The 16,777-nt window shown below is 49.8% G+C and overlaps 1 pseudogene; it reads right to left on the reverse strand.

Annotated features, from left to right (window-relative positions):
* The window catches only part of LOC132583924 (mothers against decapentaplegic homolog 4-like), a 43,501-nt pseudogene extending 34,504 nt beyond the window's left edge, over positions 1–8,997 (reverse strand).
* Between the last annotated feature and the right edge of the window lie 7,780 nt (positions 8,998–16,777).

Here is a 16,777-nt window from a genome sequence, read left to right on the forward strand (position 1 = left end):
ATATCAGGGGCTCTAGGGGGGTTGTGTTTTGAGGTAGAGGCACCAAATTTTCAGTATAGCATCTAGTGCCTCTTCTCAAAATACCCCCCCAAGTTTCAAAACGATTGGACCGGGGGGTCCAATTCTATGAGCCCCTAAAGAAGGTGCTCCTATCCTTCATTATTTCCTATGGAAGGAAGGCATCTAAAAAGGTGCGCCGTCCCTTTCAATGTGATGGCCAGAACTCCCTTGGAGTTCAATGATGCTTGTCACATCCTTGCTCCTGGCTCTGCCCCTAATGTCTCCTGGCTCCACCCCCAAAGTCTCCTGGCTCCACCCCCAAAGTCCCCAGATATTTCTTGAATTGGACTTGGCAACCCTACTCCAGGGTCATCCAGTCCAACCCCTTGCACAATGCTGGAAATTCGCAAATACCTCCCCCCACACACATACATCCCCAGTGACCCAGCTCCATGCCCAGAAGATGGCAAAAATCCTCCAACTAGAGAAAAATTGCTGACTGGCCCCAAAGTGTGGCAAATTGCTGTAAAAATAAATCTGGATAAAATGAGATTTATAATAACTGATAGCAGTTCTTGTGACAGTCCCAGATAACCGATACCTCCAGCATTTCCCTGGGCATGTAAGAAAGGGCCATGAGAGCCAGTTTGGTGTAGTGGTTAAGTGTGCGGACTCTTATCTGGTAGAACCGGGTTTGATTCCCCACTCCTCCACTTGCACCTGCTGGAATGGCCTTGGGTCAGCCATAGCTCTCTTATCTGGGAGAACCAGGTTTGATTCCCCATTCCTCCACTTTCACCTGCTGGAATGGCCTTGGATCAGCCATAATAGGAGTTGTCTTTGAAAGGGCAGCTTCTGGGAGAGCTCTCTCAGCCCCACCCAACTCTTAGGGTGTCTGTTGTGGGGGAGGAAGGGAAAGGAGATTGTAAACTGCTCTGAGACTCTGATTCAGAGAGAAGGGCGGGATATAAATCTGTAGTCTTCTTCTAGCAACTAGAAGGAGTCCCAAAGTGGCTTACCATCTCCTTCCCTTCCTTCTACCAACCGGGTTTGATTCCCCACTCCTCCGCTTGCACCTGCTGGAATGGCCTTGGGTCAGCCGTAGCTCTTGCAGAGCTGTCCTTGAAAGGGCAGCTGCTGTGAGAGCCCTCTCAGCCCCACTCACCTCACATGGTGTCTGTTGTGGGGGGGGGGGGAGAAGATATAGGAAATTGTATGCCGCTCTGAGTCTCCGATTCAGGGAGAAGGGCGGGGTATAAATCTGTGGTCTTCTTCTTCTTCAGAGCTCTGATTGAGAATTCCGCTCTTGAGAGAACAGATCTAAGAGACTGATCCAAGGTCACCCAACTGGCTCCCTGTATTTCTCCCTGATGTCTATTTCTCCCGGATGTGATGGCATTTCTCTCTTGAAGGGATATTTCTTTGTGAATGGGAACTTTCAAATGAAATTGCACCTCTCATGTGCCCTCTGTGGATTCATTCTCTCACTGCGCTGCATATGAAGGGAAGGTCTGATTTCCAGGGTGCTGGAGCTGGGTCACAAGTCCTTCCCAGTTTGGGTTGCCAGGTCCAATTCAAGAAATATCTGGGGACTTTGGGGGTGGAGGCAGGAGACATTGGGGGTGGAGCCAGGAGCCAGGATGTAAGAAGCATAACTGAACTCCAAAGAGAGTTCTGGACATCACATTTCAAGGGACCGCACATCTTTTAAATGCCTTCTCTCCATTGGAAACAATGAAGGATAGGGGTACCTTCTTTGGGGGGCTCATAGAATTGGACCCCTTGGTCTAATCTTTTTGAAACTTGGAGGGTATTTTGAGGAGAGGTACCGGATGCTATGCTGAAAATCTGGTGCCTCTACCTGAAAAGACAACACCCCCCCCCAGAGTCCCAGAAACCTACAGATCAATTCTCCCTTAGCCCCTATGGGAATCACTCTCCATAGGAAATAATGGAGTGCCCAGCAGACACTTCCCTCCCTCCCCACCACCTTCTGATGACTCTGAAATAGGGGAGGGCCTCCAAACCAGGGGATCTCCTATCCCCACCTGGGGACTGGCAACCCGATTTCCAGAACAATTTTGCATTTAAACAGAGCCAATCCCTCGGAAGAGCAGCTATTTGCAAAGTGTTGGCGTGCCAAATACCCACAACCAGAATGGGCATTGCATGGGTGCGTTGGTGTCGTACACACAGCTTTGTCCAGATGCTGGGGCCATGTACAGCTGCCAAAATACTTTCCGTTTTAAACCAGGCCTATACGTTTGTTGTTCTAGTGAAGAGCATGCGTGTCCGAACAGACCATAGTCTCAGTGGCTTTGTGTGGCCAATTATTCAGCCTGAGGCCCCTGTATTCATCATAATGTATTCATCATAATGCCCCTGTATAAATCGATGGTGCGGTCTCATTTGGAGTACTGTGTGCAGTTCTGGTCGCCACACCTCAAAAAGGATATTATAGCATTGGAGAAAGTCCAGAAAAGGGCAACTAGAATGATTAAAGGGCTGGAACACTTTCCCTATGAAGAAAGGTTGAAACGCTTGGGGCTCTTTAGCTTGGAGAAACGTCGACTGCGGGGTGACATGATAGAGGTTTACAAGATAATGCATGGGATGGAGAAAGTAGAGAAAGAAGTACTTTTCTCCCTTTCTCACAATACGAGAACTCGTGGGCATTCGATGAAATTGCTGAGCAGCCAGGTTAAAACAGATAAAAGGAAGTACTTCTTCACCCAAAGGGTGATTAACATGTGGAATTCACTGCCATAGGAGGTGGTGGCAGCCACAAGCATAGCCACCTTCAAGAGGGGGTTAGATAAAAATATGGAGCAGAGGTCCATCAGTGGCTATTAGCCACAGTGTGTATATATATATAAATTTTTGGGGGGCACTGTGTGACACAGAGTGTTGGACTGGATGGGCCATTGGCCTGATCCAACATGGCTTCTCTATGTTCTTATGGCCACTGTGTGACACAGAGTGTTGGACTGGATGGGCCACTGGCCTGATCCAACATGGCTTCTCTTATGTTCTTATGGCCACTGTGTGACACAGAGTGTTGGACTGGATGGGCCACTGGCCTGATCCAACATGGCTTCTCTTATGTTCTTATGGCCACTGTGTGACACAGAGTGTTGGACTGGATGGGCCACTGGCCTGATCCAGCATGGCTTCTCTTATGTTCTTATGGCCACTGTGTGACACAGAGTGTTGGACTGGATGGGCCACTGGCCTGATCCAACATGGCTTCTCTTACGTTCTTATGGCCACTGTGTGACACAGAGTGTTGGACTGGATGGGGCATTGGCCTGATCCAACATGGCTTCTCTATGTTCTTATGGCCACTGTGTGACACAGAGTGTTGGACTGGATGGGCCACTGGCCTGATCCAACATGGCTTCTCTTATGTTCTTATGGCCACTGTGTGACACAGAGTGTTGGACTGGATGGGCCACTGGCCTGATCCAATATGGCTTCTCTTATGTTCTTATGGCCACTGTGTGACACAGAGTGTTGGACTGGATGGGCCACTGGCCTGATCCAACATGGCTTCTCTTATGTTCTTATGGCCACTGTGTGACACAGAGTGTTGGACTGGATGGGCCACTGGCCTGATCCAGCATGGCTTCTCTTATGTTCTTATGGCCTTGTGTGACACAGAGTGTTGGACTGGATGGGCCACTGGCCTGATCCAACATGGCTTCTCTTATGTTCTTATGGCCACTGTGTGACACAGAGTGTTGGACTGGATGGGCCATTGGCCTGATCCAACATGGCTTCTCTTACGTTCTTATGAGGCGGCGGATAAAACAAGATCTTATAATAATTGATAGTAGTTCTTGTGACAATTCCAGATAATCGATACCTCCAGATAATCAATACCTCAGTCACGTGCAAAAAAATCATTGACCAACTGTGATTGTCCCCGACACTAAATAGCATTTCCAAGGGGGTTGGGGAAAGCTCCTACTGTGGCCATTTGTTCAGTGTGGCGTATGATGAAGATCTGGGTTCAAATCCTGACTCAACCACCAGGGCTTTTTTTTTTGTAGCAGGAACTCCTTTGCATATTAGGCCACACACCCCTGATGTAGCCAATCCTTCAAGAGCTTACAGAGCTCTTATTATACAGTGTGGCCTAATATTCAAAGGAGTTCCTGCTACAAAAAAAAGCCCTGTCAACCACAAAACTTGCTGGGTGACCACAGGTCAGACATTTTCTTTCAGCCTAGCCTACCTTTCAAGAGTAAGGTACATGGGAGAAAACCCCACTCTAAGATCCATACATTCGGCAATTTACATGAACTCTTACATCCAGAATTAAACTTTGTTGGTCTTATAGGTGCCAGCGGGCTCAAACTATCTTCTGTCACTTCAAACCAACATGGCTACCCATCTGAATCTATTTCCATCTCTGGAGTGAGGCTGGAACACTCAGGGAATTTCCCACTTCAGAATCATAGAGTTGGAAGGGACCTCCAGGGTCATCTAGGCCAACTCTCTGCACAATGCAGAAAACTCACAAACACCTCCCCGTAAACTCACAGGATTTTCATTGCTGTCAGATGGCCATCTAGCCTCTGTTTAAAAACCTCCAAGGAAGGAGAGCCCACTATCTCCCAAGGAAGCCTGTTCCACTGAAGAATCACTCTAATGGTCAGAAAGTTCTTCCTAATGTTGAGCTGGAAACTCTTTTGATTTAATATCAACCCACTGGTTCTGGTCCTACCTTCCGGGGCCACAGAAAACAATTCCATCCCATCCTCTATATGACAGCCCTTCAAGTACTTGAAGATGGTGATCCTATCACCTCCCAGCCACCTCCTCTCCAGGCTAAACATCCCCAGCTCCTTCAACCTTTCCTCATAGGACTTGGTCTCCAGACCCCTCACCATCTTCATCGCCCTCCTCTGGACCCGTTCCAACTTGTCTATATCCTTCTTAAAATGTGGTGCCCCAAAACTGAACACAATACTCCAGGTGAGGTCTTACCAGTGCAGAGTAAAGCGATACCATCACATCACGTGATCTGGACACTATACTTCTCTTGATACAGCCCAAAATTGCATTTGCCTTTTTAGCCACTGCATCACACTGTTGACTCATGTTCAGCGTATGATCCACTAAGACTCCTAGATCCTTTTCACACATACTGCTGCTAAGACAAGTCTCCCCCCATCCTATAACCATGCATTGGATTTTTTCCTACCTAAATGCAGAACTTTACCTCAGGTGGCACCTGTTTCAGGACGGCAACTACCTGCCAGCCACAAGCTCCACCAGTCAAAGGCCTTGTCTGTTTTCCTGAAACATGGAGTGGGCACCAAATTGGGGAATGGAGCCACAGGTTGCGTTGCCAAGTCCAATTCAAGAAACATCTGGGGACTTTGGGGGTGGAGCCAGGAGACATTGGGGGTGGAGCCAGGAGCAAGGTTGTGACAAGCAAAACTGAACTCCAAGGAGAGTTCTGGCCATCTAATTTAAAGTGACCGCACACCTTTTAAATGCCTTCCCTCCATTGGAAATAATGAAGGATGAGGCACCTTCTTTTGGGGTTCATAGAATTGGACCCCCCGTCCAATCTTTTTGGAGAGTATTTTGGAGAAAGGCACCGGATGCTATGCTGCAAATTTGGTGCCTCTACCCCAAAAAACAGCCTCCCCGGATACCAGCAGATCAATTCTCCATTACACCCAATGGGAACTGGTCTCCATAGGAAATAATGGAGTGCCCGGCGGACATTCCCCCCCCCCTGCTTTCTGATGACCCTGAAGCAGGTGAGGGCCTCCAAACCGGGGGGGGGGGGGTCTTCTGCCCCCACCTGTGGATTAGAGCATTTGCCAGCATACTCTAGAAGGCTTTTGCATCTAGTTATAGAAGATGTACAGGACTGGCTTGTTCAAAATTATACACTTAAGTGTCATTGAGCATTTTGCTGTCAAATAGGAATGGCTTGCTCTAAATTTAAAAAATTAAAAAATAAAAATTGTAGAGAGTATGAGAGCATTCTGCCATCAAAAGGAACGGCTGGCTTCTAATAAAAATATTAAAAGGGTAAAAAGGTCAAGGTAGTCCCCTGTGCAAGCACCCCACTCTGGGGTGACGTTGCTTTCATAACGTTTTCACGGCAGACTTTTTACAGGGTGGTTTGCCATTGCCTTCCCCAGTCATCTACACTTCCCCCCCCAGCAAGCTGGGTCCTCATTTGACCGACCTCGGAAGGATGGAAGGCTGAGTCAACCAGGAGTCGGCTACCTGAACCAGCTTCCGCTGGGTTCGAACTGAAGTCGTGAGCAGAGGGCTCTGACTGCAGTACTGCAGCTTTACCGCTCTGCGCCACGGGGCTCTTTGCAGAGAGCAATTGGCCAGCCAGCTCCAGAAGGCTTTTGCATCTGGTTAAAGAAGATCTTTAGGACTGGCTTAAGCTCCTAATATAAATATATGCAGTTAAGTGTCATTGGGTGGATGAGAGAACTTGAAGTAAAAGATGTTGCAGAAGAGCATTAACATTGGATTGTTACAAGAGGCTGGTGACCCTGGAAAAAATAGGAAGGACTACTCCTGAGGAAGTCCAGCGTGATGATGTCACCTGGAAGTGACGTCATTAAAATGGTGGTGCGCATGCGGGGCCGCTCTAGGCTTTTCCAGGAAAACTCTATGGTTTTGCCAGACACTCTAGCAATTCGAGAGGTAAAACTCTATGGTACAATAGAGTTTGAACCTCCCAAATGGCTAGAGCATCCGGAGAAACCATAGAGTATGAAAAGATGATTCTAAAAAGGCTTTTCTTAAATGGTTTTACTAAACATTGTCAGTCAGTACATCACAGTGTTTGTTTCTTTTATTGTCTATAATATGAACTGTGATGCCAGTTTGTTGGTTATCCCACCTGGGGATAGGAACCCTAGTGTCAGGAAAAGGGGAAGACCCTCCAGGAGAGGGATTGATTCAATCCAGGAAGCCCGGGCCTTCCGTTTGCAAGACCTGAGCAGGCTGTTAAGGACTGGACGTTTTAGAGGACATTAATTCATAGAGTCACCATGACTTGGGAGTGACTTGATGGCACTTCCTCCACACACAAGCCATCCCAACTCAATGCAAAGATCTGAAGCTGCTTTCTGTGGGGAATGTGTAGGCCAGCCCGCCCTACAAACCACACACATAAGCCCTTCCATGACTTAAGAAGCTGTCTTAGAGAGTGGCAGGTTTTGGGCTCACCTTGTTCACCATTGCCTGCTCTGGCTGGCAGCTGCTTTCCGCAGGGCTAAGAGAAAGGCCTAACACCAGACGCCTGGGATTGAATATGGGATCTTTTGTATGCCTAGCAGGTGCGCTAAGGTTTAACTTTTGGCCCTTCCCTGATAGAATGTGAGAAGGCTCAGAACTGTGTAGGGCTGCCAAGTTCCTGTACCACATGAGGGTTCTCCCACCCTTGAGGTTCCCAACCTGAAGATCCTCCCCTGATGTCACTGGCGTGATGACGTCACTCGGAGGTATGTCATCGTGCCGATGGCACGCACTGGCTGCTCTAGGAGCGTCCGGGAAAACTCTGGTTTTCCTGGATGCTCTAGCAATTTGGGAGGAAAACTCTATGATACCATATGAAAAACATATGGTACCATAGCGTTTCTCCTAGAGTGGCAGGCGCAAAACGTCGCTAGCGCGATGACTTCAGAGGGGAACTTGGCAAACCCTAGAATTGTGGTAGGTTGAGCCTGCTCATCCAGTGTAACCTCACAACAACCCTGCAAGGTGGGCTAGACTGAGAATGACTGGCTCAAGGTCTCCCAATAAGTTTCAAGGCAAGCAGGGATTTGAACCAAGGTCTCCTCCAGTCCTAGTCCAACATCCTTAGCTTCACACCACACTAGGGTTGCCAAGTCCAAGTCAGAAAATACCTGGGGACTTTGTGGGTGGAGCCAGGAGACTTTCCCATTCCCTAAAATAAATAAAAACACAGCAGTGCAATTCCTCTGACTGGCCTTCGTTTCCTTGTCCCCAGTGGCAGTTGTGATTCCAGTAAACGAAAGTGAACCCACACTAACAAAGCAGCCCAAATATACAGAGTTTGTTTGCCAGCACACGCTTTTGTGATTTCACTGGAGCTCTATGCACCGGAGCCGCTGTATTTCCAACCAACTTAACACAGGCAGATGGAAAGAAAGAGAGATGGAGTTTTCCTCATCAAACAGGTTACTATAAAAGACGTCTGAAACGAATCCGAAAAGCAAGCACAGAGACTGTGCTCTCCTGCTCTCTCTCTCTCACTCACTCACACACAAACACTTACTGACTCTGCTTCCTATACAAAGTGAAAGCAAGCAGGGACTGAGCTTCACTCCCTCTCTCACACTCTCTTGCCTCACCCTCCCGATGCAGCTTTCACTTCCTGCTCAAGTTTAAAGGCACACACACACTTTTTTAAAAAAGAGGTGTTTACAGGCTTCTAAACCTGCAGAGATTTAAAGGCACGTGGTAGCTGTGGGGGCGGGGTTTCCCCACCCAACCAGCTGGCTGGGGGCAGGGTGGAGCCCCGGAAACCGGGTTTCTTCCGCTGGGACTGGGGTATTGGGAAGCCTGTACCACACTGCCTGTCTTTGGAACCTGCCTTCAATGCAGATGCTCCCCCACTGAGCCCCAAAAGCCTCAAGTCTAGCTGGATTTGAGTCTTAACTTCTCCACATGGCTCCGAGAGGAGAGTGTGGTTGAGCAGGGCCCTCCATGTGCTGGGTGCGCCTACTTACTTGGAGACGTCCGTCGAGGGTGCGCTGGGATGGTGACGCACTTGCTGGGGTGGGCGCCGTTGGTGGTGATGGCAGTGATGAGCGAGTCCAGCTCGTCCTTCTTCTCCTTCAGCTTCTTCACCAGGCTCTCGATGGCGCGCTTGGCGAAGGATTCGTTCTCGCCACCCCTGCCGGTGGCACATCAAGCTGTGCACAATGCTCAGGCAGGCGTCGCTGCTGCTGGGCTGGTTCAGGGACATGGCGACAGCAGCGATTCCCTTGGAAGGCGGGGGAGAGAGGAAACCAAGTCATGTAAGATGCGGAATTGTGGAATCGTGGATGTGTAGAATTGTTTTCTGTCGCCCCAGAAGGACCAGAAACGACGGGTTGAAATTAAATCAGAAGTGTTTCCGGCTCAACGTTAGAAAGAACTCGGTGGAACAGGCTTCCTCGATAGGTGGTGGGCTCTCCTTCCTTGGAGGTTTTTAAACAGAGGCTAGATGGCCACCTGACAGCAATGAGGGTCCTGTGAATTTAGGGGGAGGGATTTGTAAGTTTCCTGCATTGTGCAGGGGGCTGGACTAGATGACCCTGGAGGCCCCTTCGAATCCTATGATTCTAAAGGCTTGCCAATCCCCAGGTCCCAGTGGGGGTTCTTCCGCTTTCCCAGGCTCCTTCCCGCCCCCAGTCAGCTGGCCGGAGGGGGGAAGCCCCGCCCCCAAAGCCACCATGTGACTTTACCCCTCCGGAGGCTTCAGTCTCCGATTGAAAGGCTTCCTCTTGGGATGGGGTGTCCTGTGTTACTTGGAAGAAGTTGGCTGCAACTCATGAGTAGAGAGGGCCACTCTCTTACTTCAGAGTTGCCAGAAACAGGGAGTGGGCGGGTGGGGAGGAAACATCTGCTGAGCACTTCATTATTCCCTATGTGGAGATCGATTCTCATAGGGTATAATGGGCGGAATTGATCTGGAGGTTTCGGGGGCTCTGGGGGAGCTGTTTTTTGAGGTAGAGGCACCAAATTTTCAGTATAGTATCTAGTGCCTCTCCCCAAAGTGCTCCCCAAGTTTCAAAACAATTGGACCAGGGGGTCCAATTCTATGAGCCCCAAAGAAGGTGCCCCTATCCTTCATTATTTCCTATGAAGGAAGACATTTAAAAAGGTGTGCTGTCCTTTTCAATGTGATGGCCAGAACTCCTTTGGAGTTCAATTATGCTTGTCACACCCTTGCTCCTGGCTGCACCCCAAAGTCTCCTGGCTCCACCCCCAAAGTACTGAGATATTTCTTGAATTGGACTTGGCAACCCTATGATTCTATGAAGATATAGCTCCAGAACCATGAAGACTAGAAACTTGGGGGGGGGGGGGGGTAAATGAAAGCAGATATTTTCAGTTGCAAGAGTTAGGGGAAACCAAACTTTCGTAAGATGTATCTCCAAATCCAGCAGGATTAGATTTTTTTTTTTTAAAAAAAAATAATAAAGCAGGGTTTTTTTGAGTTGCCACTTCCAGATTAGGAAAGCCCAGGAAATTTGGAGAAGAACCTGAGGAGAGTGGGATTAGGAAAGGGGAGGGCTTCAAAGGGTACAATGCCATAGAGTCCACCTTCCAAAGTGGACACTTCCTCCAGGTGAACTGATCTCTGTCCCCTGGAGATCAGTTGTGATCACCAGGAGATCTCCAGCCACCACCTGTAGGTTGGCAACACTCAGGGGTGAAATTCTAGCAAGAGTTCTTTTGCATATTAGGCCACACACCCCTGATGTAGCCAGTCCTCCAAGAGCTTACAAAAAAGAGCCTTGTAAGCTCTTGGAGGATTGGCTACATCAGGGGGTGTGGCCTAATATGCAAAGGAGCTGCTGCTAGAATTCCACCCTTGGCAACACTTGGTAGACTCCCCCCCCCCCCCTTGTGCAATTGGAGAGGAGGAGGTGGCTTCAGGTATAGGTTTACATAAAATATATCTCCAGATTCACCAGGACTAGGAACTTGATTTTTTTTAAATGAAAGCAGATATACTTCAGATACTGGGGAAGAAAACAAAGCTTAAGGAAGATATATTTCCAAATTCATGAGGACTAGAAACTTGATTTTTCTTTTTAAAAAATGAAACCAGGTATGCTCCACTGAGCCCACAGGGGTCTGGAGACCAAGTCCTATGAGGAAAGGTTGAGGGAGCTAGGGATGTTTAGCCTGGAGAGGAGGCGGCTGAGAAGTGATAGGATCACCATCTTCAAGTACCTGAAGGGCTGTCCTATAGAGGATGGTGTGGAATTGTTTTCTGTGACCCCGGAAGGTAGGACCAGAACCAGTGGGTTGAAATTAAATCAAAAGAGTTTCCGGCTCAACATTAGGAAGAACTTCCTGTTAGAGGGCTTCCTCGGTGGAACAGGCTTCCTCTGGAGGTGGTGGGCTCTCCTTCCTTGGAGGTTTTTAAACAGAGGCTAGATGGCCATCTGACAGCAATGAAGATCCTGTGAATTTAGGGGGGAGGTGTTTGTGAGTTTCCTGCATCGTGCAGGGGGTTGAACTAGATGACCTTGGAGATCCCTTCCAGCTCTATGATTCTATGATAATGCACAAAACCTTTGTTGACACAGGAACTGCTGTATCAATAAGCATTGAGGAGCGGCTGGTGATAACCTTAGACTTTTTTGGGGGTGGGGGTGGGAGGGAAGGAGGGTTGCCAAGTCCAATTCAAAAAATATCTGGGGACTTTGGGGGTGGAGCCAGGAGACATTGGGGGTGGAGCCAGAAGCAAGGTTGTGAGGGAATTCTGACCGTTACATTTAAAAGGACCGCACACCTTTTAAATGCCTTCCCTCCACTAATAATGAAGGAGAGGGACACTTTCTTAAGAGGGCTCCTAGAATTGGACCCTGCAGTCCATTCTTTTCCCTCTCCTCTCCCTCCCCCCCTTTCTGATGACCCTGAAACGGGGGGAGGGCCTCCAAACCGGGGGATCCCCTGCCCCCACGGGGATTGGCGTCTGTATGGCTGACATATATTCACAGGTGTTTGATGCTGGTCCCACATTGGTGTGAGCAGGAAAGGCCTTTGCCACAAGTCACTGGTTGCGTGTGGAAGCTGGAAACAGCCTACTGGGCTGGAGAAGCATCGAGTCTGATCCATGAGGGTTCTTGCTACGTTTTCAAGGCTTGGAGGAGTCAGGGGTGATCTGAGGTCATGCTGGCTGACCGCCCAAAGCTTCAGGGACTTTGGAATGCCACTGCCACGGAGGAGCGGCTGTTCCCAAGAGAAAACAGGCTCACCCAAGTTCCCTTCCAAGCAGTCGTCCATCGTCTGTTCATAACACAGATTTATAGGATCCCAGTTATTTTCCAAAAGGAACCCAGCACGACCTATTGCTTAATTTTTTATCACTGTAGGAAGAGGCCAGACACAACGAAGGCCCTTCCAATCCTCCACCCCCAACTGCTGGAAATTTTATTGAGATTTGGTCGGGCAATGGGAAAAGTGCAGAAAAAGATGACCGGAAGGATTAAAAGGTTGGGACGCTTTCCCTATGAAGAAAGGTTAAAGCGCTTGGGGCTCTTTAGCTTGGAGAAACGTCGACTGCGGGGGTGACATGATAGAGGTTTACAAGATTATGCGTGGGGTGGAGAAGGTAGAGAAAGAAGGACTTGTCTCCCTTTCTCGCAATACAAGAACTTGTGGGCACTCGATGAAATTGTTGAACGGTTGGGTTAGAATGGATAAATGGAAGTACTCAGGCCTCAGATTCAACAGGAGCTCCCAGGAACGCAGCTCCTGAACCTTTCCGAGGGTTCCCCCCTCTTCCTCTCCACCTACCCTGTCCATTGAATAGTAGGTGCAGCTGCATAACAATACCTGGATCAGGAAAGCAGCCAGCCAGTCACCAGGGGCTTTGCCACACACCCAGCAGTCCTCATTAACCCCTGGGGAAGCCCACGCCACCCTTTCTTGCCGTCACTTGCCTTCTAGTAGGTTCTTGCCGTCACTTGCCGTCACTTGCCAATATCTTCTTCTTCTTTCTCCACTTCTTATGCGATTTTGGGTGGTGGGTGACTTGCTGGCTTTTTGACTGGGGTGTGTGTGTGTGGCCCAGGAGAGCTCCAGGAGAATGAGGCCAGCCCAAGCAGGACTCGCTCACCTGGGGCTCTCCTTTCTTGCATCGGATTGCTTTTGGCTGCGGGGAATATGCTAATGAGTTGTGCTAATGAGCTCCACCACCTATTTTTCTACAAAATGACCCCTGGAAGTATTTCTTCACCCCAAGGGTGTTTAACACATGGAATTCCCTGCCACAGCAGGTGGTGGCAGCTACAAGCGTAGACGGCTTCAAGAGGGGATTGGATAAACATCTGGAGCAGAGGTCCATCAGTGGCTATTAGCCACAGCGTATTGATGGAACTCCCTGTCTGGGGCAAGTGATGCTCTGTATTCTTGGTGCTTGTGGGGGGCACAGTTGGAGGGCTTCTTGTGTCCTGGCCCCACTGATGGGCCTCCTGATGGCACCTGTTTTTTTGGCCATTGTGTGACACACAGTGTTGGACTGGCCATTGGCCTGACATGGCTTCTCTTATGTTCTTATGTAATCCTTATACGCTTTGGAAGTTATTTTTGCACCCATGGAGTCCAGAAACTTGCTCGTTTGCTTAAAAACAAATGCAAAGTTTTGGAAGACGTTGGATTCTGCCATGGTTTCGTTATACCCCAGTGATAAGGCCCTGGAATTCAGAGCTGTCTGGAGGAATAGCATAAGCCAAGATCTGGGGAATGGGGTGAAGTTGGGGGGTGGGATGGGGTGAGTGGACAACCACCTCCCCCTTCCACAGGACTACAGGGAGGGGGCAGAACAGCCTGTCATGGCTCACTTGGGAAGGGGAAGAGAAGCCTAGTAATTATGCTAGTGGACAGAACCTACTAGAAGACACCTACTAGAAGGCAAGTGACGGCAAGAACCGACTAGAAGACACCTACTAGAAGGCAAGTGACGGCAAGAACCTACTAGAAGACATCTACTAGAAGGCAAGTGACAGCAAGAACCTACTAGAAGACATCTACTAGAAGGCAAGTGATGACAAGAACCTACTAGAAGACACCTACTGGAAGGCAAGTGATGGCAAGAACCTACTGGAAGGCACCTACTGGAAGGCAAGTGACGGCAAGAACCTACTAGAAGACACCTACTGGGAGGCAAGTGATGGCAAGAACCTACTAGAAGACACAAACTGGAAGGCAAGTGATGGCAAGAACCAACCAGAAGACACCTACTAGAAGGCAAGTGATGGCAAGAACCTACTAGAAGACACCTACTGGAAGGCAAGTGACAGCAAGAACCTACTAGAAGACACCTACAGGAAGGCAAGTGATGGCAAGAACCGAGTAGAAGACACCTACTGGAAGGCAAGTGATGGCAAGAACCTACTAGAAGACATCTACTAGAAGGCAAGTGACAGCAAGAACCTACTAGAAGACACCTACTGGAAGGCAAGTGATGGCAAGAACCTACTAGAAGACACTTACTGGAAGGCAAGTGACGGCAAGAACCTACTAGAAGACACCTACTGGAAGGCAAGTGACGGCAAGAACCTACTAGAAGACACCTACTGGAAGGCAAGTGACAGCAAGAACCTACTAGAAGACACCTACAGGAAGGAAAGTGACGGCAAGAACCGACTAGAAGACACCTACTGGAAGGCAAGTGACGGCAAGTACTAGAAGACACCTACTGAAAGGCAAGTGACGGCAAGAACCTACTAGAAGACACCTACTAGAAGGTAAGTGACGGCAAGTAAAAGTCAGCTCAGTTTTCGAGACTGGATGGTGCAATTGATGATCCTCCCCAGGAAAACAAGGGAGGAAAGACAAAGACTCCTGGCTTCTGGACGTGGCCAGAGGTTAAGGGGGAAAATATGATGGCTGGGATCTTTTGGAGAGCTTTTTGGGGATCTTTCTTTTGTTGGGGAAGGCAAATAAATACACCTTTGAGCAGGGTCTGCCCTGCCGCAAGGCAAACTAAGCAATTGTCTAGGGCACTGGCCATCTGGGGATGCCAAATGGGGCACTCCTGTGTGATTTGGTGATGTTATTAGTGTGTGGGGGGGACACCAGAAGTTAGCCTTGCCCAGGGTGCCAGGAAGTCTAGGGCCAGTCCTGCCAATGAGGTGGGTGTGGGGCAGGACACCTGAGTTCTTCCGAGGAAGGGATCTCATGTCTAGCACTTGGAGCTTGGTGAGAAAGAAGATTGGGGAAGTGGGGTAAAGGAAAGAGGGACACAGATTTGGGGGGGTGGGGTTAGAGGTTGGAAGCCCGGGGTTGCCAGTTCTTGCTTGGTAAATTCCTGGAGATTTGGGGACGGAGCCTAGGGGAGGTGGGATTTAGGGAAGAGAGCTCAGCAAGGACATGGTTCAGTCTACCTTCCAAAGCTGCCATTTCCTCTGGTGGGGGGGGGGGGAGACTGATCTCTGTTGCCTGGAGGTCAGCAGGAATCCTGTGAAATCTCCAGACATCACTGGGAGGTTGGCAGCCCAAACTGGAGGCCCCCAGCCTCAGATTCTCCCTCTGGGCCCAAGAAGTGGGTTGTCATGCTGCGTGAATATAAGAGAAGTGGGTCATCATGCTAAGAATATAAGAGAAGTGGGTCATCATGCTAAGAATATAAGAGAAGTGGGTCATCATGCTAAGAATATAAGAGAAGCCATACTGGATCAGGCCAGTGGCCCATCCAGTCAAACACTCTGTGTCACATAAGAACATAAGAGAAGCCATGTTGGATCAGGCCAATGGCCCATCCAGTCCAACACTCTGTGTCACATAAGAACATAAGAGAAGCCATGTTGGATCAGGCCAGTGGCCCATCCAGTCCAACACTGTGTCACACAGTGGCCAAAAACCTGGTGCCATCCAGAAGCCCACCAGCAGGGCCAGGACTCCAGAAGCCCTCCCACTCTTGCCCCCCAAGCACCAAGAAGGCAAAACAGCTCTACCTCAGACATCAAAACATAAGAGGACCCATGCTGGATCAGGCCAATGGCCCATTCAGTCCAACACGCTGTGTCTCACAGAGTGGCCAAAAACCCAGAGCCATCAGGATCCATCAACTGGGCCAGAACTCCAGAAGCCCTCCCACTTTTGCCCCCAAACATCAAAAATGCAGAGCATCACTGCTCCAGACATAAGAACACACTGTCCCCTCCTCCCCTCCTCCCCCAAGCACCAAAAAGACAGAGCATCACTGCCCCAGACAGAGAGTTCCAACAATACAGGGGGTCCACTGATGGACCTCTGCTCCATATGTTTATCCAATCCCCTCTCAAAGCCGTCTATGCTTGCAGCCGCCGCCACCTCCTGTGGCAGTGAATTCCACGTGTTAATCACCCTTTGGGGTGAAGAAGTACTTCCTTTGATCCGTGGGGAGCCAGAACTTATGGGCAGCCCCAAACCAACATAAGTTGGGTGCAAACCTTGATCCAGGGGGATCTTAGATTGTGGGTGCTCAGAAGGAGGTGACGGGGAATTGGGGGAGGGTTGCCAGAACCAAGCCAGGAAACTCCTAGATATGTGGGGACCGAGCCAGGGGAAGAGAGTGAGGTGCAATACCCTAGATAGAAGCCACCTTCCAAAATACCCATTCCCTCTCCTCCACCCCCCACCACAGAGCTGATCTCTGTAGACTGGAGAGGAGCCGTGCTTCTTTCCGGCGGATCCCCAGGTCCCCCCGGGAGGCTGGCACCCCAGTGACCCCAAACTCTTCCCAGACCCCGCACCAGGAGGGCTGCGAAGGGAGGGGAGGGGTTCCCCCAACCCAAACCCGACTCACCTGCTCTCCGCCGCCCCTGCTAGGCGCGCCAAGGAGACGGGGGGCGCATGGCTCGCTTTAGGGGCGCAGCAGGGCGCGCATCCATGGGGGCGCGGTGCCTTTCTCCAGGCGGTGTCTGCGCTCCTCCGGAGCGGTCGGAAAGGCAGGCAGGCTTCCCCCTCCACCCCGCTTGTGCAATCGGAGAGGAGGAGGCGGCGGCGGCAGAGCAGACTAAACACGGCCGAGCCAGACAATCGCTCGCCTGCTAGT

The sequence above is a fragment of the Heteronotia binoei genome, chromosome 1 (assembly GCF_032191835.1).
Source record: "Heteronotia binoei isolate CCM8104 ecotype False Entrance Well chromosome 1, APGP_CSIRO_Hbin_v1, whole genome shotgun sequence".
In the NCBI taxonomy this organism is placed as follows: domain Eukaryota; kingdom Metazoa; phylum Chordata; class Lepidosauria; order Squamata; family Gekkonidae; genus Heteronotia; species Heteronotia binoei.